The following is a 27,001-nucleotide window of genomic DNA, read 5'->3' as shown; positions in this document are numbered from 1 at the left end:
CTCTCAGGGACTTGTTTTGTTTTTTTTTAAAAGACAGCATCTCACAATGGAGCCCAGACTGACTGCAAACTCATGAACCTCTTATTTCCACCTCCTGAATATTAATTACAATGTTCAGTATGGAGAGGAAGCTCAGCTGCTCAGCACACATAAGGCCCTGGGTTCACTTCTCAACTCCACACATCCAAAAATGACAGGTGTATGCCATCATGCTTGCTCAAAGAATCAGCAAGCTCCTATTTCTGGTCTTCCCTGATAGGAATGATCTGGAGTAGGGTCCACAGGTTTGTCGTTATTCTGACAGGTGGAATGTGTCAGAATTCAGAAATACCAGATCAACCCATTCAGAGAAGCTGCTATGAAGCAAGCCTGAGAAGGCAGCCTGCAAATCTGGTCAGGAAGTCCCCATGGAAGCCATACTTTCCATCAGAGAAGTCTGGGGGGTTTCCAATGACGGTCATGAGATGACATTAAACTCTTCGGAATGAAACAAACAAACAAACAAACAAAGTCAGGTGGTTTAATCCCAGCACTCGGGAGGCAGAAGCAGGCTGAGTTTGAGGCCAGCCTGGTCTACAAACCGAGTTCCAGGACAGCCAAGCTACAGAGGAACCCTGTCTTGAAAAACAAAAATAAATAAATAATAAATAAATAAACAAATAAATAGATATGATGTTTGGTCCATCTCTTCCATTTCTAAAATTCCCCATAGTCTTTTAACAGTTCCACAATTGCTCAAATGACTGAGGCTCAAGACAATCTCTTAACTATATGTCTATGCTAAAAAAAAAATAATAATAAAATAAAGGTAGATTAGCTCCAATATACGATGGCACAAAATAAACATTTCCCATATCAAAATGGAGAACTGGGGCATAGCAGGGAGACATCAGGCCAAAGCAAGATCACCATTTCACAGGCACACATCAAATCCCAAGGCTCTCAAGGCTCCCTGCAGACCGGGGCTCTCAGTTCCCACTGGATTGAGTAGCACCAGACTTCAGCGGTGCCCCTGCAGCACACAGGGCCCCTCTCTATCTCGGAGGCTTCAGTCTGTGGCTGCCACTGTTCTTAGGAGACATGTCATGGTCCTGGCAGCTCCAGCATCTCGGGGTCTTGGGTGTAGTTTAGGCTTTACCATCATAACTTCCCACCGTGACCTCTTGAGGCCTCACTGTAGGGTCTCCAACCCTACCAGACCTGGCTTGACTCCAGCAGCTTTCCGGAACCCTGGTGCAAGCTGCCTCTACTACCTCATAATCATGCATTTTTTCATGTCTGAAAACCACGTGGACAATAAAGTCCTGCTGCCAGCTGAGGATACAGTCTGGCCCCTTCTCCACAGGTATCCTAGCTTCTCTGTGCCTTGATGGTTGAACCTGGGAAGTCACTTCTCTAGAGGTGTGTTTCCAAGCAGGAACTCCTTCCTCAGCATTAGCCATCCAGTCTCTCTTTCAAATGCATTTTCTTTTTCACTAATGACCACTCTTCTGATGGGCTGGGTCTATTCTCAGAGCACCTCTCCTCTACTGTCTTAGTGCGGATTTTGAGGATTCTTTGATAGTGCTTATCTTGTAAACAGGCATAACTACTTCTTCCACACCACCCTCCCCTGCAACTTCAAACTCTGTCTTTACCAAACTACACACATTATCTTTGCTCTTCCCTACTGTAGATCTTAGTAAGAGCAGTAACAGTAAGCATGCCAGCCTTGATGGTGTGCTGTCTTAAGTCTTCTTAAATTCCCTAGGTATGGAGGCATGCCTTGAATCCCAGCACTAGGCAGGCAAAGTTAGGAGGGTCTCTGTGGCCAGCCTGATCTACATAGAGAGCTCCAGGACAGCCAGGACTACATAGAGAGACCTCATCTCTAGATAGATAGATAGATAGATAGATAGATAGATAGATAGATAGATAGATAGAATTCCTATTCCAGACAGCTTATTGCCTTTGAATTCAGCCGCACCCGAGTTTTTAGAGCATGGACAGCCTCCTGGAAGTTCAGAGCACACCTTTTCCATCCGCCTTCCCAGCAGCATCCCACTAAGCCCTGCTGATAGCACTCCAGGCTTTCTCCAGCCCTCAATTCCAAACTCTAAGAAACACGCTTCTGGGTCTGTCTGTGATGGAGTTTCCGAGAGGTTTAGCTGGTGCGGGTGACACCAGCACCTGGACCTGGGGCCCTGGAGTGAATACAGTGGAAACACAGAGGAGCCCTGAGCACCAGCAGTCATCTCTTCCCTGCATGATACACTGTATCCTTAAATCATTAGCTAAAATAAATACTTTGTTTCTTAAGTTGCTTCTTGTCTGGTCTTTGGTCACAGCAGCGAGAAAGCAGTCAGAAGAAAAACAATGATTCCAAGGGGTGGCTGTTGCTATAGGTCCATCTGGATTTATATTCTAAATCCAAAGTTAACATACAGATTACCCATCTACCCCAACTTTCCAGCCTCTGCTCACTCGCATAGTATACATGCTCAACACCCAGAAACAGTTCCATTAAATAAACAGGGCATGGTGCATGCCTTTGGTCCCAGCACTCAGGGGCAGAGGCTGACACAGGGAGAGATCTGTGAGTTTGAAGCCAGCCTTGTCAACATAGCAAGTTCCATGCCAGACAGGACTACATAGTAACACTTCGTCTTGAAAAACAGAACAAAACAAACAAACAAACAAACAAACAAAAACAAAACCCCAAAACCAAGCAGCTGGGTGTGATGGCACACGTGTATACCCAGCACTTGGAGGAACTCCATGGTGGTCCTTGGCTACACTGAGTCCAAGGCCAGCCTAGGCTAAATGAGGTCATATCTCAATGTCTATTAAAAAAAAAAAAAAAGTCATGCCTAGAAAACCAGAAGGGAAAGCTTTACATATGAAGGTGTGGTTTCAAGGAGGGCTACTGAGAAAGCTTCTTGGAGGGTAAACCGTTTCTGATAGGGTTCATTCCAAGCGCGACTAAAACCTGAAGTAGTTCCTAAGAACTCTAGGAAAAATCGAAACATCATCTACACTAATACAGATATACAGCAAGCCATGCTGTAAGAACCAGAATCCAAAAATAAGGCAAGCTGAGCTGGGCAAAGCTCCGGGTACTGCGTAGACTACAGAATAAGGCAGGCGAAAAACATGGCATCAACTATGGGGAAGCCGCTGACCTTACACCTCAGTTACTGTCCTCCGCAGAGACTAACTACCCAAGCCTGGCCCACACTGGTCAGCCCTGGGCCACAGTCACCACACTGTGGTACAGAAGACTCTGAAGGTAACAGTGGCAAAGAAGAACATGGCATCCAATAACAGCCAGAGGCTTACAGAGAGCAGGCATTTTGTCCCATATGACATTACAAAAAACTGGCAAATTTAATGAATTTTTTTTAAAAAAGAAAAGAAAAGTAGACAGCATACTGAAAACTTACATTTGTAACCTCACTGTGGCAAGAGACCACAGAGCATATAAGATCAGAGGTCCTTGACCTCAGGAGTCACGAGAGAAGGAGAAGACCCAGGGCCCCTGAGATTCCCATCAGTCCTTCTGGTGTATCACATACTTAAAGTAGAACATGTTTTTCTTTTTTTTTTTTTTTGGTTTTTCGAGACAGGGTTTCTCTGTATAGTCCTGGCTGTCCTGGAACTCACTTTGTAGACCAGGCTGGCCTCGAACTCAGAAATCCGCCTGCCTCTGCCTCCCAAGTGTTGGGATTAAAGGCGTGCGCCACCACGCCCGGCTAGAACATGTTTTTCATTCGTGCTTTTTGCACTCAAGGTCAGACGCCTAGAAATGACCTGCTTGGAAAACAGCACCACTGACTTCCCAGACAGAAGTGTTGGGGCTCCCCAGGCAGTCACAAGCAGACATGACTCTTTCCTCATGATTCTAACACACTATGGTGTGAGAGGCAGACTTCTAGTTTCATTATTCATCTCCACCCTCCTCATTCTTCTGTGACATCATCATCTGGTCTTTTGCTCATTTACTGTTGCAGACATCAGCTGAGAAAGGCTAAGAAGGCGAGAGCCACAGAAAATGAGATTTCCATGTCAGAGCTGATGCATGCACCTTTATGCACACTAACTGTGCAGACAGGTACATATCCCACTCTTTTATGCAGAAACCAGCCACAAGTTTATTCTAACAAGCAAAGAAATCTCCTAGAATGATCTGCATGAAAAAAGGAAATTTATGATATACAGGCTTACTATTATTATTTTTTACCTTTTTAAAAATTTTATATGCATTGATGTTTGCCTCCATGTATGTCTGTATGAGGGCGTCAGATCCCATTTATTTATTTATTTATTTATTTATTTATTTATTTATTTATTTATTATATGTAAGTACACTGTAGCTGTCTTCAGACACTCCAGAAAAGGGAGTCAGATCTCGTTACGGATGGTTGTGAGCCACCATGTGGTTGCTGGGATTTGAACTCCGGACCTTCAGAAGAGCAGTCAGGTGCTCTTACCCACTGAGCCATCTCACCAGCCCCCCAGATCCCTTGGAACTGGAGTTAGACAGTTGTGAGCTACCATGTAGTTGCTAGGAATTGAACCTGGGTCCTCTGGAAGGGCAGACAGTGTTCTTAACCACTGAGCTATCTCTCCAGCTCCACTATTATTTTCTCAACGAAGCTTTTTAAAGAACAAACAGAAATACTAGCCAGGCATGGTGGCACACGTCTTTAATCCCAGCACTTGTGAGGCAGAGGCAGGCAGATCTCTGAGTCTATAGGCCAGCCTGGTCTACAAAATTAATTCCAGAACGGCTGAGGCTACACAGAGAAACCCTGACTTGAAAAACCAAAGAGAACTGAAATACTACCTTAAATTTCTTAACATGAGTTTCGAGTAACCTTGCTAAATAAACTCACAGGAAGAGGCCACAAACCCAAAGCTGCTCCTAGAAACCACTATCAAACTCTTAGACTCTGGTCACAGGTAACAGTGAGGCTCACTGCTGAGCCCACCCCAGGGCTCCGCCCACCTGGGATCCCTCCACTTAGGGAAGAAGCAGGAAGAGCAGCCTGGGTGACACAGCAAGACAGGGTAGGTCTAGAGAAGAGCAAAGTAGCTCCTGGCAGGGAATGACACATAGATTTGATTCGGCGACTGCCACGCTATGAATGGTGACCCTCCAGAGTTTACTCAGAGTCTTCATTCACAGCACTGAATCCATTCAAAGGCTTAGCTGACACTACTGCTGAGAGAGAGAGCACTGTGCTATCTGAGTGTCACACACACTGGTGGGTGGTTTACACTCTTCACATTAGCACAATCCCATCTGCATTCCACCCCTTAACTCCCGAAGGCTTCTTTAGAGAGCTTGCTGTCTAGGAGTTCTGAGCAGCCATACTCAGCAATGCCATCAACAACATCGGTAACAACAGACCTGAGACCACAATGAAAAAGGAAACCCTGATCTAGACGTTCCAACCACACTGGCATCTGAGTGTAACCATCTTGGATCCTTGAAGGCAGATCAGCCACCAGACAGATCTCAGTGACTGCCTTCCACCAATGCTATCTACAAAGGAAGAACCAGATAAATAAAGTACACCTTTGCCCTGTCACAGCATCAAGGACAGAGTACCCTTCCTGAGTCTCCAGGTAGACACGTGTGATAAAGGTAATGACAGCCATGATCTTCCCAGCTGTCAGGGGAACTCTTGACCTTAAAGCCAATACCACAGTCATGCTAAGAAGATGGGCTGGCGAGATGGCTCAGCGGGTAAGAGCACTAACTGATCTTCCAAAGGCCCTGAGTTCAAATCCCAGCAACCACATGGTGGCTCACAACCATCTGTAATGAGATCTGATGCCCTCTTCTGGTGTGTCTGAAGTCAGCTACAGTGCACTTATATATAATAAATAAATCTTTGGGCCAGAGCAAGCAGGGACTGAGCAAGTAGAGTTGACCAAAGCGAACAGAGGTCCTAAAAATTCAATTCCCAACAACCACAGGAAGGCTCACAATCATCTGTACAGCTATAGTGTACTCACATATATAAAATAAATAAATAAGTCTTAATAATTAACATAAAAAGAAACATTGGAAATAAGAAAGTATGTGGTATCATCAGCAAGTCTGCTTTGAAATCCTCCTAGGATTTTCTATGACTGGAGATAGGGGAGGCCAGGTATCAAAATTCTATATAATGTATTAGTCTATATAAACAATGCTAAAGATATCACAGAAAGAGGAAATTACAAACCAATATCCCTTATGAACATAAGCACAAACATCCTCAGCAGAACCCAGTATCTGTTAAAAGGGTTGCATACATGACAAGCCAGGATTTACTCAGGGGATGCAAGGAAGATTCAGTACACACACTCATTAGGGCTAGAGAAACCCATCAGTTAGTAGGACTGCTTGCCATGCAAGCATGAGTACCTGAGTTTGATACACACACACACATAACTCTAACACAGTATTCTAATAGCACAAAGGAAAAAAAATACATGCTCATTCAGAAACTACAAAAGAACTTGACAAATTTCAACAACCTATTATGATTAAAAACAGAAAACGAAGGCCAGGAGTAGTGGCACATACCTTTGATCCCAGCATGCAAGAGGATCTCTGTGAATTCAAGGCCAGCTTGGTCTACAAAGCAAGCTCTAGGACAACCAGGACTCAACAGAGAGACCCTGACTCGAAAACAAAACAAAATCAGCAAACAGGAACAGACAAGAGCAGGAACTTCTTTACTATAACAAAGAGCCTTTAAGGCTTTGCACTAAACCCCTACTCATGCTGGCCATCAAACCCAGGGCCCTGCAGAGGCTAAGCACTGAACCAGTGAGAGACTGACAGGTTCCTCTAAGATCAGAAGCAATACAAGGGGTCTTCACCTCCATTGTGAGCTTCATATTATCTTGGATACTTGAAGATGCAGTCTTTAGGTAGAAAGAAAGAGGGGGCTGGTGAGGGGAGGGAGAGGGAAGTAGATAGATCAGGTTGGAAAGTGCATGCAAAGTATCTATTTGCATGTAAAATGACTCAAGAATGTCAAGGGCTTAGTGAGATGGCTCAGAGGTTAAGAACACTGGTTGCTCTTCCAGTGGATCTGGGTTCAAAAATGCCTAGAACCCCCAACCATCTGTAACTAAAATCTGATGCCCTCTACTGGCCTCTGTAAGTACTAGACATATACACAGTGACAGATACACAAGCCCAATTCCCATACACATTAAAAAAAAAAAAAAAGCCAGGCAGTGGTGGGGCACACCTTTAATCCCAGCGCTTGAGAGGAAGAAGCAGGTAGATCTCTTGAGTTCAAAGCCATCCTGGTCTACAGATTGAGTTCCAGGACATCCAGGGCTACACAGAGTCACAAAGAAACAAACAAACAATCCACAAAATACATATCTGCTACCAGCAACAGATAAATTCAGTAGTTATAGTATATCAAAACAGAAAGGAAAAAAAAAGCAATGCTTTTATACATGACAAACAACAATCCAAGATGAAAAAAAAATTCTATTTACAGTAGATGCCACAAGAACAAACTATTAAGGAATAAAATTACCCAAGGAGTTAACTATTTATACACAGAAACTACAAGGTAATAATGAAAATAAATGGAAGGAGGCTGGGGACAGGGGTTCAGTGTAAAGGAGGCTGGGGGGGGGCTCAGTGTAAAGGAGGCTGGGGGGCTCAATGTAGAGGAGGCTGGGGGGCTCAGTGTAGAGGAGGCTGGGGGACCTCTCAGCATAGAGGAGGCTCTGGGGGTTCAGTGTAGAGGAGGCTTGGGGGGCTCAGTGTAGAGGAGGCTCAGGGGGGCTCAGCATAGAGGAGGCTCTGGGGGTTTCAGTGTAGAGGAGGCTCAGGGGGTCTCAGTGTAGAGGAGGCTGGAGGGGGGGCTCAGCATAGAGGAGGCTGGGGGGGCTCAGTGTAGAGGAGGCTCGGGGGGCTCAGTGTAGAGGAGGCTCGGGGGATTCAGTGTAAAGGAGGCTGGGGGGCTCAGTGTAGAGGAGGCTCTGGGGGTTCAGTGTAGAGGAGGCTCAGGGGGCTCAGTATAGAGGAGGCTCTGGGGGTTCAGTGTAGAGGAGGCTCAGGGGGCTCAGTATAGAGGAGGCTCTGGGGGTTCAGTGTAGAGGAGGCTCAGGGGGCTCAGTATAGAGGAGGCTGGGGGGCTCAGTGTAGAGGAGGCTCGGGGGGCTCAGTGTAGAGGAGGCCTCTCAGCATAGAGGACTGCCCAGGACTCCCAGCACATAAGCTCTACCCTTAGCATCATGAGAGAGGCGAAGGAAGGAGGAGAACTGAGGAAACGAATGGGAAGACAGCCTTATTTGTGGACTGGAAGGCGGTATTGAGTTGGTAACTCCAAAGCAATCTAACTGACTCGGTGCAATCCCTATTAAAATTCCAGTGACCACTTTTACATAGACAGAAAAGCAACCCTTACAATTCACATGAAACATCAAGGGGCTCAAAACTGTCAAAATGATGTTGGAAATGAGAAAGTTGGGATACTCTCATCTTCAAAGCTTACTACTTCAATATTTACTACAGAGCTACAACAATCAAAACAGTATGGTGCCGACATTAGGATAGGCACACAGATCAAGAGATCTGTATCAAGTATCTATAGCCAATACATTTTAAACAGAGGGCCAAGACCTTTTGATGGGAAGAAAATACTCTCTTCCAAAGCAGTGCTGGAAAAACTGGGTAACACCAATAAATAAACAAGCAAACAGGGACTCCTATCTCGATCCATATGCAAAAACAAACTCAAAATGGACCAAAGACGTAAACATAAAACTATAAAACTCTTAGGAAACATAGTGGTAAAAAATCTTAATGATTTAACGGTGGATTCTTAGAGCTGACACCAAAAGCCCAAGTAACAAACGGAAGGAACTCCAATTAAAACCTTTATGCAAAAGACACTATCAACAGCCTCTATGGAGCATTTTATTCAGCGGGAGAAAATAGTTGCAAATTGTGTACCTAAAGGGTTTCATGTCTACACTAAATAAAGAATTCTTATAACTCAACAAGAAAAAAAAATCAGCACAATTAACGGAGAGACAAAGGGCTTAGACATTTGAAAACCATACAAATGGACACCAAGCACATTAGAGACATTTACTATCGCCGGTCATTAAGAAATAACAAGCCAGAAAGACAGTGACACAGTAATTCCCAGACTGGAGTACCAGAAGTCAGTGAAGATGTGCAGACGCTGGGACACTGCTGCTGGGAACAAGCTACCCTCACAGGTGCAGAGATGAGATGCATCCAGGAGAAAAGGGAACACACACACCCTAAACACCCACTCTGGCAAACTTTACTCCTAACAGTAAGGAGGATGGAAACCAAGTGCTCACAGACAGATGAAAAGACAAAGTGCAGGCACAGAAGAACATGTGCCCACTACACAAGATGGATCACTACTCAGTCACTGAAGAAACGAAGTAACCGTACCTCCCTGGATACACCTCAGGGACATTACCCAGACTAGATGGTTCTCGCTGACTGTGCGACTCCTTTCACAGGACATACTGAGAATAAGCAAATCCATGGACACAGACAGCAGATTAGATCAGGGCTTGGGAAGGAGGGAGGGAGGTGATTACTCAGTGGGTATGCAATAGAATGTTAAACTACAAAGACCCAGTAGCTGAATGACAGTTTGAGTGCACTAGATACAACTGAACTGTATACTTTAGAATACTTAATTATATGTCATATGAATTTTGTCTCAGTGGAAGAAAATGCTGAACTGTAACTTATGGACTCATTTGTTTTATTTTTAAAAGATTTATTTATTTATTATATGTTAGTACACTGTAGCTGTCTCAGACACACCAGAAGAGGGCATCAGATCCCATTACAGATGGTTGTGAGCCACCATGTGGTTGCTGGGAATTGAACTCAGGACCTCTGGAAGAGCAGTCAGCGCTCTTAATCGCTGAGCTGTCTCCAGCCCATGGGACTCATTTATATAAATATCTGACTACCAACCATATGCCAGAAACCCTCTTCACTAAGGTGATAAACATTTTTTTTTTTTCGTTTTTTCGAGACAGGGTTTCTCTGTGTAGCCCTGGCTGTCCTAGAACTCACTTTGTAGACCAGGCTGGCCTCGAACTCAGAAATCCGCCTGCCTCTGCCTCCCGAGTGCTGGGATCAAAGGTGTGCGCCACCACCATCCAACGATAAACATTTTTTTTATATACAAAAGAAAAGAAGCAAGCTAAGAGATTATGAGAGACATAAGCTATCTTAAAGAGAGTTTAGAGAAGATCCTTCAAATATTTCAAAAGAGACCCGAATAAATCAGAAAGCATTATTCCTGATAAATAATGGGAAAGAAATGAAAGATTAAAATACAACCTATCAAAATTCAATCACATGCAAAAAGAATGCTTTCTTAAAAAAAACAAACAAACAACAACAAAAAAAAAAACCAGGGATATCTAAATATAGCTGTTCCTTTTATGCAAATATAGTGTGACTTTGATTTCCAGAGATTTCACCTTCTGATCTAAAGACTTTCTTAGCTGGGCTTGGTAGCTCACACCTATAATTCCAACACAGCCTCAGGAGAATGAAGCAAGGAACTGCCAGGCTCAAGGTCAGTCCTGACTACACAGCAAGACCCTGCTCTAAAAAGAAGAGAGAGGGGGAGAATTTTCCTCATAGCTCAATAAGGTCCTCCTTCGACCCCATGTGTAAGGTGTTCTTCTGGCCCAGCCCATACACTCCAAGAGAGTCTGCCTTTCACCTTGCTGATAACATACGCACAAGGAAAAAGGAGGGCAATTACCACTCCTTTTAAATGATTTTATCTCCTGAGATGGGTCTTTAAATATTCCAAGCTGGCCTCAAACTAGTTATGTAGCCTAGGCTATATAATTTCTTTACCCTCCTGCCTGTGCCTCACAAGTTACTGAGATTGCTATAGGTGCTATAGTAACAGCAGGAATTATCGCTTGTGATATGCTCACTTCTCATATTCTGTTACTTGTCACTTCTTTTCAGTGTATCTGTCTGTGGTCTGTATACATGAATGAAGATGCGCCTGGTCCTCCGAGAGCTGGAGTTACTAGCCAGTGTGAGACAGCAGGCACAGGTGTGGGAACTGAGCTCTGAATGGGTAAGTGATCGCTCCAGGACCCCATTACTCCTCATAATTACTTTCCTATTGTTGCAAAACACATGTAATATAAAATGTACCATTTCAGCCATCTTAAGGATATAGTTTATTGACATGAAATTATTCATAATGCTCTCAGCAGGACCCATCACCACAGCTCTGCATTCCACAGAATACTGAGTCTAGAGATGGTAAGGCACTTGACACCACTGTCAGTTACAGGAGGAACCTGAACTCAAATGTCTGAGTCCTCCCACACATGAACGTCTCACTTTTTAAAGATCTTCTTATTCTATGTACATGAGTGTCTTGCCTGCATGTATGTCTATGCACTGGATATATGCCTGGAGCCCACGGAGCCCAGAATCCCTGGAACTGAAGCCAATAACGGCTGTGAGACATCAGGTGGACATTGGGAATTGACTCCAAGTCTACTGCAAGAACAAGCCAGTGCTCTTAACTACTGAGCTATCTCTCCAGCCCCAAATGTGTCTCATTTCCATTTCCATTTCAGGCTGAACTGCGTTAAAACAAAGGAGGAGACAACCCCCGTACAAAGTTTGTCATCTGACAGCTGGGCAGTGGTGGCGCACACCTTTGATACCAGCGCTTGGGAGGCAGAGTTCTCAGGTGGGTCTCTCAGTTCAAGGCCAGCCTTGTCGACAGAGAGAGTTCTAGGACAGACAGGGCTACACAGATAAACCCTGTCTCGGAAAAAAAGAAACAAAAGTCTGTCATCTCAACCTAGAGCTCTATCAGAGAGGCAGCAGAACTTCCTTGAGCCTGGAAAAGGCAGGAGAGTGTCTCAGACACACTGAGGTCCTTGGTTCTCATACCTGTAACCTACTTTTGTCAAAAAGAAAACTAACAGCCCCTATCAAACCAGGGACTTGGGCTGAGTCCTGGTGTCCAGCCCTCCCTGGAGTAGGAACATGTCCAGGAAATAAGCCCCATACCTCTGGCCCAGCAGACCTGAGCCTTTCCTGGTTCCACATCAAAACTTCACAGTGGCTCTAGCCGAAAAGCTAGATCCTCTGAAATAGCCAGCATCACTTCCCTGCTAATTGGGGAAAAGGCCTCTTTGCTTTTAACTTATATTCCCATAAGCTCTCTGTAGTTATAATTAAGTTTTCGATAAATGGGTGCTGCGCTATAACAATGATGCTCTCTACAGAGTGACCAGGCCTCAGGGACTTGTTCACCACTAACAAGCTAATGTTTGTAAAACTCTGTAAAGACATGATGACTAAATACTATCATTATTAGTAGACTACTGGTTTAAATGTAAATAAAGAGAGATAAAGAGGAAAGAAAACACATTAGTAAATCTGGTTAGGGACTGCTACATACGGCAAGATGTACTCAATATCTGAACCACTAGGGTAAAGAGTACCTAATTTTTTTCACTGATGGAGATAAAACTCAGGGCCTTATTCTAGGCATTACCACTAAGCTTCAACCCCAGTCCCTTGCTAGGCTTGTTATGAATACAAGTATACAAGTGTTACAGCTAAGGAATGAAAACTGACTAGGGAGGAGGCGCCAAGAAGACGTCAATAGAGAAAGGCAGCATGAAGAACCGCTCCAACAATCCACGATGTATTTGAAGAACACTGGATAGGGAACAAAATAAAATCTATACTCACAGAACAAATCCAAAATATCTACAAGTGAGTAAAATCTACAGCTGCACTGCAACCAGCTGCAGTTAAGACATGTCTGTAAACCCTGTCAGCACTTGGAGGCTGAGTCAGGAAGACCAGAAGTCCCAAGACAATCTGTGCTACATAGTGAGCGGGCGGCCAACGTGAACTGTATAGGGAGACTTAGCATCAGAAAACAGAGCCATCAAACCACCTGCTTAAAGCGCACAGAGCTGTGGTGAAGGCAGGACCTCTAGAAAAGCCCTCTGCTCTTCCTCTGCTCTCCTGCGAGGGGGGCGGTTCCAGCCTCAACAACTACTCAGTTCCCTTTTCCTGTTCCCTTCCCTATCAAGGACAGCCATGGAGTCAACTTAGACTCATGGGACTTAACTCAATGACACTCCTCATCATCTCTGCTGTCTTACTCCAGTTACGCTGCAAGGAAATTCCCTGCATAGCCTGTTATCCAAATCCCACAGCACTCATGTTCACCTGTTACAGCCCCTACCATGTTATCACCCAAGGATTCTTCTCACTTAGCCATGGCATGGGAGCTAGCCACCAGAATGTTCATGTTCATGTTCAAAAAAAGGAGGAAGAGAAGGAAGAAGAGGAGGATAAATAGGAGGAGGGTGAAGTAGTAGAAGAGGAGGAAAAAGGGAAAAAAAAAGAAAGAAAATATTTAGTTTAATTCAATACAGGTTGAAAATCCCTTCTTCAAAACACCTGGAAACAAAAGTATTTCCGATGAGTGGTTAGAAGCCGGGGCTCAGGGTAGTTGATACTAGAGCAGATCATTGAGTACAAAGTATCTTCACAATAAGATGAAACTCCATGGGCTGGCCTTGCCCACCCTATGGCAGTAGAGTCCTACAGAAAAGCCTCCTGAAACCCATACACTTAATTTACCCCATAATAAAGCTACAACAGATACTATTAATCCAAAAAGCAGAGAATTTAATTTCCAGTGTAAAGTTAGGATGTCTAAGCATTAATGGGCAAAGTGCTCCTGAGAACTCATTTCCCTGTTCTTCCTAGAAAGTTACAAGTTTGTATCGAAGAAGTTTCCCTACCCGGTTAGTGACGCAAAGTTCCCCTACCAGATTGGTGGTGCACACCTTTAATTCCAGCATTCTGGAGGCAGAGACAGAGACAGGTAGATCTCTTGAGAGTTTGAAGCCAGCCTGGTCTACACAGCAAGTTCCAGGACACCTAGAGCTACATAGAGAGCCCCTGTTTCAAAACAAGAACAATAAAAAGTAGTCGTTTCCCAGTGTGTAAGTCCCTCTAATGTATCAGAGCTGCAAGAGGAGTAACATCCAGGAAAATGACCAAAGGAGGCACTAGGTTTAGCCAACTACAACACAGACTCAAAGCCCAGTGAAACTCAGGTCTGTCATGTCTTCTCTTCCCTCCCACCTTGGAGAATCTGAGCACATTCACCAAGCACTTGCAATGTGCCTGGCCCTTGTGGAAGGAGCTCTGCGTGCCACACACCTACCTACCTCCTGTGCATGCAGACCTCCAAATGCACACTAGCCTGACAGAGTTCATATGTTCACCTTGGAAAGCCTCTTCAAAACTATTATGACTTAGCCTGGCAGTGGTGGCGCACGCCTTTAATCCCAGCACAGGCGGAGGCAGAGGCAGAGGCAGGTGGATCTCAGTGAGTTTGACACCAGCCTGGTCTACAGAGTTCCAGAACAGCCAGGGCTACACACACACACACACACACACACACACACACACACACATACACACACAAGCCCTGTCCCCCGCCCCCCCCCCCCAAAAAAAAGTATTCTGACTCACCAGGCGTGGTGGCTCGTCCAATACTAGGGAGCCATGGCAGGAGGATCCCAAGTTCAAGGGCAGCCCGAGAGCCTGTCTCAAAAACAAACAAGAATCTTCATGACTCCTAGAGCTACATTTTCCCTGGGACGCTGCTTCCTGCTGTCTGAAAGGCTGTATCATTCCACTTGGTTATTCAACTTAACCTTTCTCACTACTTACATGATACCAGGCTTCTCATTCATATGGCTCTAATGGTCTGGATGTATAATCAGTGTTTGAATTGGAAAAGAAATTAGGATATTAGAACAGCAGTTCCTGGGCTGGAAAGCTGGCTCAGTGGTTAAGAGCACTGACTGCTCTTCCAGAGGTCCTGAGTTCAATTCCCAGCAACCACAATGGTGGCTCACAACCATCTGTAATGAGATCTGATGCCCTCTTCTGGTGTGTCAGACACACCAGCAATAGTGTACTCATATAAATAAATAAATCTTAAAAAAAAATAGCAGTTCCTGATACTTTTCTCAGGAAAATGGCCTCATGAAAAGTTACCAAATAGCTCCATTTCATTGTTTCCCTTTGCACTGTTTGTGGAGGTGAGAGGCACATGCGTGGAGGTCAGAGGGCAATCTTCAAAATCTGACTCTCTCCTTCCACCAAACTCAGACCATCAGGCTTGGTGGCACGCCCCCTTACCTGCTGACCCATTTCACTACCCTCCGATTTTCAAATGGTTCAAATCAACAGGAAGCAAATCTTTTAAAAATGAAATCATACAATGAAACGTTGGGGGCTGTGAGACAGCTCATCGAATGAAGACACTTGCCACCCAAAGATGTTAGGTGTAACTGCCTGAACTCTACCAGCAGAACCCATGTGACTTTGAAAACTGACTCCACAAAGTTGTCGTCTGACCATTACATGCCCAAAGTGGCACGCACCCACTGTTCCCACACACACACACACACACACATACACTGTACACATACAATAATAATAATAAACAAGTAACTTTGAGAAATGAGACAGAGGGTCCGGCATTTCATTTCTTGAGAATGAAAATGTTTCAGCAGTAAGGAGCCGAGTGTAGATGTGGAGAGATGTCTTCACCACCACCACAGCCTTTTCAGATTTCCTACCTACAACCGTGGTTCTCAACCTGTGGCTCATGGCCCCTTTGGGAGTGGCATGTCAGATATTCTGCATATCATATAGTTACATTATAATACATAACAATAGCAAGATGACAATTATAAAGTAGCAATGAGATGTTATGGTTGGGGTCACCACAACATAAGAAACTGATTTAGGGGCTGGTGAGATGGCTCAGTGGGTAAGAGCACCCGACTGCTCTTCCGAAGGTCCAGAGTTCAAATCCCAGCAACCACATGGTGGCTCACAACCATCCGTAACGAGATCTGGCGCCCTCTTCTGGAGTGTCTGAAGACAGCTACAGTGTACTTACATATAATAAATAAATAAATCTTTAAAAAAAAATATTTAAAAAAAAAAAGAAACTGATTTAACCGTCACAGCATCAGAAAGGTTGAAAACTATGGACATACAAAGCGAAACAGTAGGCACAGCACCGTGCTACGGCTCTATCTGGTGCCACTGTGTATCCCTTCCATAAACCATGCCCTTCAGTCAGAGGCAGCCAGACCACTCGGCTCCAAATCACACAGGAGCCTGCAAGAGCAGAAGGGCAGCACAGGATATCACAGAGTCTGAAAAACTGACTACCAGCATCATATAGACCAGCAGGGAGCAGCAGGGTAGCAAGCTCACAGGTCTCATCTCATACGGTAGGGGAGGTCCTCTACTGTCATTCGCAGGCCCCCTACAAGTGGGGCCAGATTTCCTAAGGCTGAAGCCAACTGGGGTGCCTTTCCCAAACATCTCTCTGACTAGTCTGGGCAGCCAGGAACTTTCCTCTTACAGTAACACACACACACACACACACACACACACTTGCAGACTTCTATACACAACCCACTAACTCATTTCCTCCTACAAAAGTGGACAACTTTCCTTGGTTTTCCTGATAGAGAATCAACTCTCTGAGGGTGGGACAGTGGCTTGATTTTTTTCTTCACTCTTCCTGGGGGAAGTTCCTGTGCTGGTGTCTCAGTCAAATCTTAAGTGAGTTCTGGCATTGCCCTTCACTGTGCACCGGGGCCCAGACGCCCCAGATTTCTACAGATCATGCCTCCAAAAGCAGGTGCTGTGACTAACTCATGCTAGTGTAGTGTAACTAGATTATGGGAACTCAGGGCACATTAATTGAACATTAATTAAATGAGCAAGACTCCCAAGTCACAGTTAATAATGTGCTTGTCTGAATGCAGCAAGATGCCAGCCTGACTCCTGGAGGGGCCAGAAGCCAACAGTCACTTGCAGTACTCACACCCCGCTCCCTGACAGGTAACCCCAAGTCTGTAAGCACCAAGAAGTCTCACCAAACAAAGGGTCTATATTTGATAGAAACCTCACCTTCTTCTTCCTAGATTGGCCTGTCATCCCAAATCTTTCCTGGAATATGCAAAACAACAAAAAAAGGCCTTCCAAAATCAACAGACATTTTAATTAACTAAGTATCATAGAAATTATACAAATATATTTAATGTTGCTTCTACAGTTTTTTTTTTTTTAATCGAATTTTCTTTTTCTTTCTGTCAGCTCCTCTGGGACCGCACCAGTTCCCAGCCACCTCTCTACTCCCTTCTTGTCTGCAGGCCTCTAGGCTGCCCTCGCTCTGGCTCCAAGCCTAAGCGCTCTCACTCTCAAGGCCTCGGCTGCCTCTCGCTGGTCACCTTCCAAATCCTTCAGCCTCACCTTCCTCACTTCAGCTCTCTTCTCAGCTCCCCTCTCTGTCTGAAATGTAATAAAAATATATATACACAAATATCAACCAAAAAAAAACTAGTTTTTCTTCTGAAAATACTTGCAAAGATGCAGATAGGGGTTCTGATTCCACAAAATCAGACTGTGGCCTTGGGTTATGAGACTTCTCTGCTAATAATTCTGAAATTGACTATTGAGAAGAAATTAAGCTATTGCATAATATCTGATAGGTTAGCTCATTTGCTGTCTGGAGAGTCTTACTATACAAGATGAGAAAACAAAGATGGGCAAATGTAATGCAATTTCCTTTGTGTGTTTGAGCTAGCTCAGGCTTGCAACACCACAGTGACAGTTTCATCTCTCCTGAGGTAGTTTCAGCATAATAAAGAAGGGTTTTAAGGGAATGATAAATCATGCTCAGCCTTGGGCTCATTAGCATATGTATCCTGACAATACCCCAGAAAGTCCTTCCTCATTCACACTGACACGTTCTAAGGGATCCTAGCAAAAGTGTCTAGAGAGAAATCTCAGACACAGGGAGAGCAAGCATCCATTCCTAGATCCCAGGTAAATGAAGCACCAGCAAGAGCAGCAGAAACAGACTGCTGCTACTGCCTGTTTCCAACTGAATGTCTCTGCAGCCTCCTCACTGAGGCCATCTTATTCATTCCAAAAAGAATGGATAGCATCCAAAAAAAAAAAAAAAAAATGGTTTTCTTTTCTCTCACAGAAAAATTCACATGAATGTCTTGCTTAAAAAATGCTGGAATTCTCCCTGGCCAGATTTTTGATTCCCCGACTTCTGCATTGTGACAGCTGGAACAGATGGTGTCTGGGTGAGACACCTTACATCTTAAACCTTGTCCCTGATAAGGTCTGATTTCAAGCAGTGAGGCTGGACCCCAAGGTCTGCCAGGACGTATCACCAGACCCCACACACAGGGTTTTCTGACTCCTGTGATAATTTTCCCAGTTTTCAATTTGCTCTGGCCAGAGAATTTTCACCTTCAGACTAGTTCTTAATATATAAGATGTCACAATATGGCGAAAAGGCAAACATTTCCTCTCCTTTAAGTAAAGGATGGCTGTACACTATTTTGCTAAACACCCTACAATGATGCAGTATTTTCAACAGGCCATTTTCCAAAATCTGAAAAACACCAGAAGATTTTAAGAGCTGACTGAGGGTTCCCCTGAACATTTCTACATATAAGCATTTTACACACAATACAAAACAGCATTTCTAAAGATTTCACTTGTGTATCTAGTCACAGAAATACTACCAAAAAAAAAAAAATTATGGCTCCTCTTCAGTTGTATGCTGTGAATGTAAATTAAGATGACAATACAACACTCGATAAACCCTTTAAGACTCCACAAAAAAGAGCATACTTACAAATGTGTGTACGTAACACACACACACACACACCCTTCTAGTTCATTCTCAAAACTGAGTCAAAGCTCAGTACAAAAGCCGTGAAAATAAAAATCAGTTCCTTCAACCGATCATTAATCTGAATGCTTCTTCGATTTCAGAGCACGTCCACAACACTTCACCCATTTGCATGTTGTTGCCGTTTTAAATTAAAGGTAAAGAATTGTCCACGCAGAATTCTCTCTAAAGGTCTAATCCTGATACCCGGGTCCCCAACCAGTGGTGATGACAGTGTAGAAACGTGGCGAAACGTACATGAGCCATAGCCTGGCGCCTCCAAACCCTGCAAGCCCCGCGGCAAGGATCGTTTTAATGGCTCGCCCGTGGGGAGCCCACTCTGACCTTTGGTGTTAATCGAAGGTGGAAGGTGTGCATTCGGCCCCAGCTGGATCCCAGAACCGCCTGCCTTCCAGCCTCTCTGCAGCTCTCCGACTATGAATCAGTCATTCATCTGCAGAGCAATGACTCAGTATAAACTTTTAAATAATGGCTCAAAAACCCACCTCCACCAGCCAGGGCGAGCACGCTCATCTATGCGGGCACCCTGTCTCCGCCGCTCCGCACCGCGCCAAAGCCCCGGGCCTCGGAGATGCTGACGGCTCGGCACCCCTCGGGGCGGGCACCCAGGGCTCGAGGCCTGCCTGCCCCGTCTGCCCGGAGCGCCGGCGCCTCGGGCCCGGAGCTGGCCGCACACACAAAGTTTCCAAAGTTGGGGCGGCGGGCGGGCCGCACCGCAGACGGTGAGGCGGCCGGGCCTGGCAGCGAAGGACCCGCCGGGCCCGGGGCCGCCGCCGGGATGGAGCCGCCCGCCGCCCCGCCGCCCGCCGCCCCCGGCCCGCGACCTTACCCCAAGGCCCGCCCGTTCGGCCGGCTCAGGGGCGCCGCGCGCATCCTCCGCCGCCTTCTGCAGCGTCCAGCTCCCCGGGCAGCCCCATGTCGGGGGGCGGGGAAGGGCCGGCGGCCGCCGCCGCCGCCGCCGGCTGGAAAGTCCCTGCTGGGCTGCAACCCGGCTCGCGCACGCGGCGGCCGCCGGCCGCGCCCCCTCACGCACCCTCGCGCTGGCACTTCCTCTCGCGCGCTGGAAATCCCCGCGGGCCGCCTGGGCGCGCGCCCCAGCGCGCCCGCCCCCGCCCCCGCCGCCCGCGCGCGCCTCCCCGCCACCCCCCCATTCCCTTCGGCTGGCGCGCGCCCGCGCCCGTTGCTACGGACCCTCGGCCCCGCGCTCGCCGCCGGCCTTAGCAACGGCGGCGCGCGCCCCAGGCCCTCAGGGCCCTGGCCCCTCCGCGCGCGCGCGCGCGCGTGCGCCCTCGCACCCCGCCCGGGTCCCGGTCTTTCCGGGTCAAAAAGCCAGTCGAGCGGAGGGGAGTTCCTCGCCTTGCCACCTCGACGGGCGGCCCAACAGTCTCGCCTACTCGGGCACTCAGGTCCTTGCACCTGAGGGAGGCACTCACTCGCCGGCACCCATTGACACGCGTGCAGAGTTCGTTCCTAGTGTCTCCTGTCCAAGAACACACATCTTCACCGACAGAGTTCACAGGCAGGCGGGCAGGTCTCACAGTCCACATTCGCACACAGCCATGCCACTCTCACGCATGCCCCTCGCATGCTCACAGGCCGGTCTGGTACCATCTGACCCAGCTCTAGGGGTTTAGCAGAGTCCTCCTCGGCTCCCTACATACCCACCCGAAGTGGGTCTGCCCTGTGTGGACAGGGTGGCCAATTTGTCCTGGGTACTTCTCTAGGCCAGGGATACCCATTTCTCCAGCAGCTTCATCTTGCTGTCTCATGGTCACAGGGCCCCACCAGATGTCCCTACTGCCATGGCAAGATGGGAGCAAATGGGGGTCTATCCTTACAAAGTTCAGACACTTGAGCAAAGAGGCCATGATCGTTTCCAAGTCGGCTGGAAACTCACACATCCCTTCTCAAGAAAGTTCGTCGGATCCTAGGCTGGAGTGGAGACCAGTGTGACCAGGCTTGCAGGAAGTCCAGCATCTTCTGTCCAGCTTACCTCATGGAATGTTCTAGAAGCCTAGATAGTCTGACAGGACATCTCTGAATGCAGTAGCCCAACAGGTGCCTGTTCGAAAGCCCATGTTGGCCTTGCTAGCCAGGCTCAGCTAGGCCAGTGGCGCCCCCATCTGGGCCACAGGCCACAGTTCTGAGTTCAGAGTCAGGTCAGATCCAGGGTTCCCCAAGGCAACAGTGCTAGAACGACAGTCCCATCTATGAAAACCCTGGAGCTCACTATTAGCCCCTTTCCCCTCGTGGGTGTCTTTAATGGCCCGGAATGCTCAGAGTGTCCCTGCCTTCTTTAACTGTGTTCTCAGACCTCTACTGTTCGACCCCAGCCCTGTCCAGAGGGCCTTTCTCCTCTCATGCCTTTCACTGCACAAGGAAAACTGCCCAAATCCAGAAAGGCTTCCTTCTCTAGGCTGCACTATTTGGATTCTTTTCAAATAAGCCACCAGGCAGAAGGTACAAAGACCTGTGCGTGGGGCTTCCTATGGCTGTGTGGCTCCTTTTATTCTCTGCCAAAGCACTAGTAAGCCTTCTTCAGAATGAGTAGGTAGAGTCCAGCCGCGTGGAGCTCTCTCTACGGGTGAGACCAGCTGCTGCTCGTCTCTCTCCCCACCCCAGCTTCTCCCATTTAGCAGCTCCAGACCCCCTGCTTTGGGGAAACACAGAGGACAACATAAAGAAGTTTGCCCCATCAGAGCCAGGGCTTTGGGGGCGGGTTTCTGGCTGCCGCAGCGCCAGTTGCTGGGCAGAAGTGATGAGCAGTGCAGAGAACCAATCAGAGGGCTCTGCTCTGGGCATTTCAAAAGCAAAGCTGGCTGTTCCCTATGGCAACGCTGAACAACACGCCGACACTGTTTCTGGACAAAGAAATTTCTCTCAGGAATTTATGTGGCCTCCCATGCTCAGTTTGCTGCATTTTAGGATGCATGCACGTCTCGTGATGACTCACCGAAGTGCAACTGTCCAGAAAGCCGCTCCCATCTGTTGTGCTAAGAGGAAAAGTATTCGTCGCATGGTGTCCGGGGGGCTTCAGGCCTGTGAACAGGTGTCATTAGGCCCCTCCCAGTGCCTCAAATGACAGCTCCAGGAGCAGAAGCCACCTGCCCCTGCAGGGCAGATGTGTGCTGAAGTGAGCTGACATTTCGCTCACTAAAACATTAAATACTAGCAAAGGAGAGACACAGCAAAATTATAATTTCAGTAAGACTTCTCAGCAAGTAGCTTTCAAACCTGTTGAATACATGATACACACCCACATATACATCAATACTTAATCCCAAACATGTAATGTGCTCTGATTATTTTGGTCTACTTGTTAATGTTTAAATGATTTTAGTTACTTATGTATCCAGTGTGTGTGTGTGTGTGTGTGTGTGTGTGTACACGTGTGCATATGGGAACACACACCATGATTAAGTGTGGAGGTCAGAGGACAAAAGTCAGTTACCTCCTTTGGCCTTGTGGGTCACTGGCATCGAACTCAGATTGCCTGGCTTCACAGCAAGCATCCTCACCTACTGAGCCAACTTGTGGCCCTATCTAGCTATTAATTTTAATACAGGGTTCCACTATGTAGACCAAGAGAGCCTCAAACTTGAAATCCTCACCTTCCCAAGTGCTAGGATTACAGGCAAATTCCACGGCTCCCTAGCAAGCTTGGGTCTCTCTGGAGTTCGTGTTCTCTCTCTCTCTCTCTGTCTGTCTTCTGTAACCAAGGCTGGCCTCAGGCTCACTATGTAGCTTCTATTACTTATTTTTATTATACTTTTAGTTATTTTTATTTGAGGTGGGTCACACTTGTGGAAGTTAAAGGACAATTCACAAGAGTCAATTCTTTTCTTCTACCATGTAAGACCTGACAATCAAATTCAAGTCAAAAGGATCGGGATCGAGTGCCTTCACCACTAAGCCAGCTCAGCTCCCAATTTTATTTTTATCTTTTTTTTTTTTTTTTAAATGCTGATCATGATGTCTAAACTTACTGGAGATTCGTGGCCACAAGTCCAAAACAACATCTTTTGACTAAAAGATGCTGATGATGGTAGAAGGGTCCCAGCTTTGAGGTGACACTGCGTCCCGTTCCTGCTCAGTCCTGTCCCTCAGTGGACTCCTGCACAGAAGAGTCACACTATCAAAGAAGTGGGCTACAAGTCAGGACAGTTCACACAGGAGACACAGAGAGGCCTAAGGGTGACAGAGCACAGTCCCAGGTCTATATCATGCTGAGGAGATGGAGGGCAGTGGGGAAAGGGGGACATAGGAGGTTGGAAATGGGCCACATATAAAGTTCCTTTTTTTTTTTTTTTCTCATCTCTGTAGGCCAATCAGGAAACAAAAGTGTTCTCATTTTAAGGGATTCATCCCCGGATTCTTGTGTGCACATGTGCACACATGCACATGCCATCTGTGCTTTTCAAACACTTGCCTGAAATTGTACAAGGGAAAGAGAGTCCTGACGTGGTCTTTCTCCACCTGGTAGTTTTGACTCAGCCCCTATCTTTAACGTTTCCTGAAGACACATCCCACTCCGCAGCTCTTCCAAGAAAAAGGGCTCTTCAGTGAATGTCACGGGAAGCAGGGGCATTATTTGCAAGCCCCACACAGCAAACCCCAGGAGACAAAGGGCAACACGGATTGATCTATCTATGCCTTCGGTCTGATCCCAGAGGCCATCTTTCCCTCGATGCTGGTTGGTCCCCTCCCCGACCCACAGGCTGGTTCCTTTGATTTTCCCCGAACCCTTAGCAAACAAAAGCCAATGGCTGCTGGAATAGTCCAGTAGACAGCAGGGCTCCTCCCACACAGCAGCAGCCAAGGAAGCAAGGTGGGTGGAGCTACTCCATCCACAGGGGTGGGGGCGGGGGGGAGTGTCTAGAAATAGTAAGAATCATTCTAATCCTAGGCATTGCGACATCCTATCTTCCTGAAAACACTGGGAAATGACATGCTCCCTCATCTTTCAAGCTTGAACGCCACATGGATGCAGAGGGAAGAACCATCGCCCACCTCCTCTTCCAAACGTCTGCCCGGACCTGCTTGTCAAGGGAGCAAGCAGTGAGCGGCATGGCATCCCTTCAGTCCTGCTAGCTCAAAGCCAAGGATGTTCCTGTTCCGTTGAGCTTACCATCTAGTGGGTAGAAACGGAAATAAATCAACCACAGGTTGATCTATAGCAAGGGAAACTGAGGGACCGAGGGAAGGCAAGGGAGAGGAAGCCTGAGCAAGGGTCAGGGGAAAAGCAGATTAGGAGGCAGCATATGGACCGGAAGGAAAAGGGGCAAGGTACCATGTGGACTGCGGCATGAAAAGCAAAGGCCTTGAGGTCAGTGAGCACTCAGGGAGGCCAGTGTGACTACAGCCAGGAGTGGGGACAATTCCAGGGGAGAGGAGAGGAGAGGAGAGGAGGAGCCAAGAATGCCAGGCCCTGCAGGCTATGGACCGGACTTTGATTTCCCTCTGCTATGGGATGCCGTGCTGGTATCCACTGCCAAGTTTAAGTAACAGCTTGTAGTCCATTAAAATCAACTTACACTCTTTTCCCGTTCAATAAATACACACAGCAAACTGGAACAACAATGGCACATTATCTAACTATGTCACAAGAAGTCAGCTCTGGAAACTGTGGGGCAGAGGAGCTGCAGACAGGCACAGGTCTGGCCCAGCATCTAGAGCCTCAGGACGGAGGCAAATTCTTCTTGAAAGGAATGTGCATCTAGGACTTAACTCTACACTGGAACCCTTAGGCCCTTCCTATAAGCCAGGGAAGAAGGGATGAAGCTGTTCTTTGCCTGCTAGCTGACCTGGTGGGTGTCTGAAAGCCACAGTGGATACCCGATGGCAGACCTCGCCTACCTACGTTGTGTGGTGTCTTCTGTTTTGGTGTGGGTGCTGAGATCAAACCCAAGGTTTTGTGCATGCCAGATATGCATGTTGTGTTTTTAGTTTCGACTCCAAGTGCCATGGAGACCTCTGTGCCAGCTTAAAAGGAGTCTACCTCAGAGCCGAAGGAGAAAGAACCCATAGCTCGGGATCTGAGAGTCCTGAACACAGGGCCCATGAGCCAAACAATCCCGCCATGGCCCTTGGCTGGGCGGCCTTCGCCTTCAGTGGCCACAGTGGTCAGCTTGGCTGCGAGTCCCCCCCACCCCACCCCTTGACCACCTGGCAGGACCCAGGCTGGCTGGCATCTCAGAGCCTTCCCCCCAGGTTGCACCTCTGACCAGGTGGCTTCATGCCTTCAGCGTGTGCCATGTGTTATAGCACACACGTGGAGGTCATAGGACAGCTTTCAAGAACCGGCTCTTGCTTTGTACCTTGTTGAGGAAGGGTCTTACGACGCTGCCTTTGCCTGATATACTCCAGGAGAGTATGGCATATGCCGGTTCTTCCACGCGGTTCTTCCTTCTGCCTCCCATCGTGCCAAGGGGTGCTGGGATGGGATTACAGCATTTTGGCTTGGTGGGTCTCTGACATCCACAAGTACCTTTCCTGGCTGGCCCTACCAAGCTGAATCTGACCTTGCTCTCCTGATCGTTCAGCTTGAGTGCTGGGATTACAGGTCTTTGCAAAGACCAGGTTTCTCTTGCTAAAGCCTCCCAGAACATTTCAGTGAAGTGTTTTCTTTAAAAGGCAGATATAGCCAGTGGTTTTATAAAAATAACACACGCCTTTAATTCCAGCACTGGGGAGGCAGAGGCAGGCTGATTTCCGAGTTCCAGGCCAGCCTGGTCTACAGATGGAGTTCCAGAACAGCCAGAACTACACAGAGAAACCCTGCCAGGAGAGAGAGAGAGAGACAGAGACAGAGACAGAGACAGAGACAGAGACAGAGACAGAGAGACAGAGAGAGAGAACTGGACACAGCTTAGACACACCTGGGCAAAGGGAGTCTCAGTTGAGGAATTGCCTCCATCAGACTGGCCTGTGGGCATGGCTCTGAGGTATTTTCTTGACTCCTGATGACATGGGGGGGACACAGCCCCCTCAGGGTTGCTGGACAAGCCAGTAAGTCAGCAGTACTCTTCCACAGTCTCTGTTTCACTCCCGCCTCTAGGTTCCCACCTTGAGCTCCCGTCCTGACGTCCCGTCCCTCAGCTGTGATGGGAACGTGGAAGCTAAATAAGCCATCTCCTCTCCCACGTGGTTTCCGTCTGGGTTCTAATGCAGTGACAGAGAAGCAAATTAAGAATGGAACAGAAGAATTCTAGAGCAGGACTGAGAAAGCAGAAGTTAGCTCATGAGTAACTGTGAGATCTTAGGAAGGCACTTGATCTCCCGGGCCCGGGTTTCCCCTCTTGCACAGCGGAAATATGCCGGTGAGCCCCACCCTGCCCCTTGGGAGCTGTGAGGGAAAGCCCTCTCTGGTAAGGACCCTGCAGCCACCATGCTTATCTCTAGCAGGCCTGCACTGGGGACACTTAGAATCTAAACAGTGCCCTGTTACTTCAGAAGGGACCAGCCTAGCTTCCCTAGGTGAGAAGGATGGTGCTAACTCTAGGCCAGCAGGATCAGTTGATGTAAACAAAAATTACAGCTGCCTTGAAATGACAGAGGCAGCCCTGGGGTGTGGCGTGAGCTTTCTCACCCTTTGCCCTGCTAAGCTGACTGATCTGTATCATCTGTTCCCTCAAGAGCACCTTCTGAAGAACTGCCCCACAGGCCTCAGCTCAGCAACAGGAAGGCGTCCCAAAATGTCCCAGCCCTTCACCATCCACACAATGTTTTCCAAACTGTCCAAAGGCCATCAGTTAGTTAAGTGGGTGTGACCAGCATCTTTAGAAGGAGGAGGAGAAAGAGAAGAAAGAGGAGGAGGAGGAGGAGGGTGTACTCCAGGAAGAACCGCCAGCTTTGGTTCAGCATGGATATGCATGGGTATGTTTAAGCATGCAGAGATGCAGCTCTCACTGTGGGTCCTAATGAAGAAGTCTGCAGGCCACCAGACTGTAAATAAAACCCAACTGTCATGGGAATGAGGTCTATGAAATCATATAGTTTAAAAGCTCACACCTGGGCCAGTTAGTGGTGGCACACGTTTCTAACCCCAGGACTCAGAAGGCAAAGGCAAGCAGATCTCTGTGAGTTCGAGGCCAACCTGGTCTACAGAGCAAATTCCAGGACAGCAAAGGATATACAGGAAAAACCCTGTCTCAAAA

General features: G+C 47.2%; 1 protein-coding gene across 4 annotated transcripts in view; it reads right to left on the bottom strand.

Annotated features, from left to right (window-relative positions):
* Window positions 1-19,852, bottom strand: part of Traf3 (TNF receptor associated factor 3) — a 102,628-nt gene extending 82,776 nt beyond the window's left edge. For 2 of the 4 annotated variants that reach the window (XM_029484675.2, XM_085830691.1), the window contains exon 1: window positions 19,331-19,440. The gene's annotated coding sequence lies outside the window, so the exon portion shown is untranslated. Of the gene's footprint in view, window positions 1-19,169; window positions 19,279-19,330; window positions 19,441-19,674 lie in introns of those variants that run through there. The other 2 variants (XM_029484672.2, XM_021179131.3) reach the window with 2 other exon arrangements.
* Window positions 19,853-27,001: the final 7,149 nt, after the last annotated feature.

This window comes from Mus caroli, unplaced genomic scaffold (genome assembly GCF_978045245.1).
Source record: "Mus caroli unplaced genomic scaffold, Mus_caroli_1 scaffold_14, whole genome shotgun sequence".
NCBI classification, from domain to species: Eukaryota; Metazoa; Chordata; class Mammalia; order Rodentia; family Muridae; genus Mus; species Mus caroli.
Note: the sequence above shows the minus strand (reverse complement) of the source record. Positions and strands in the feature narration are given on the sequence as shown.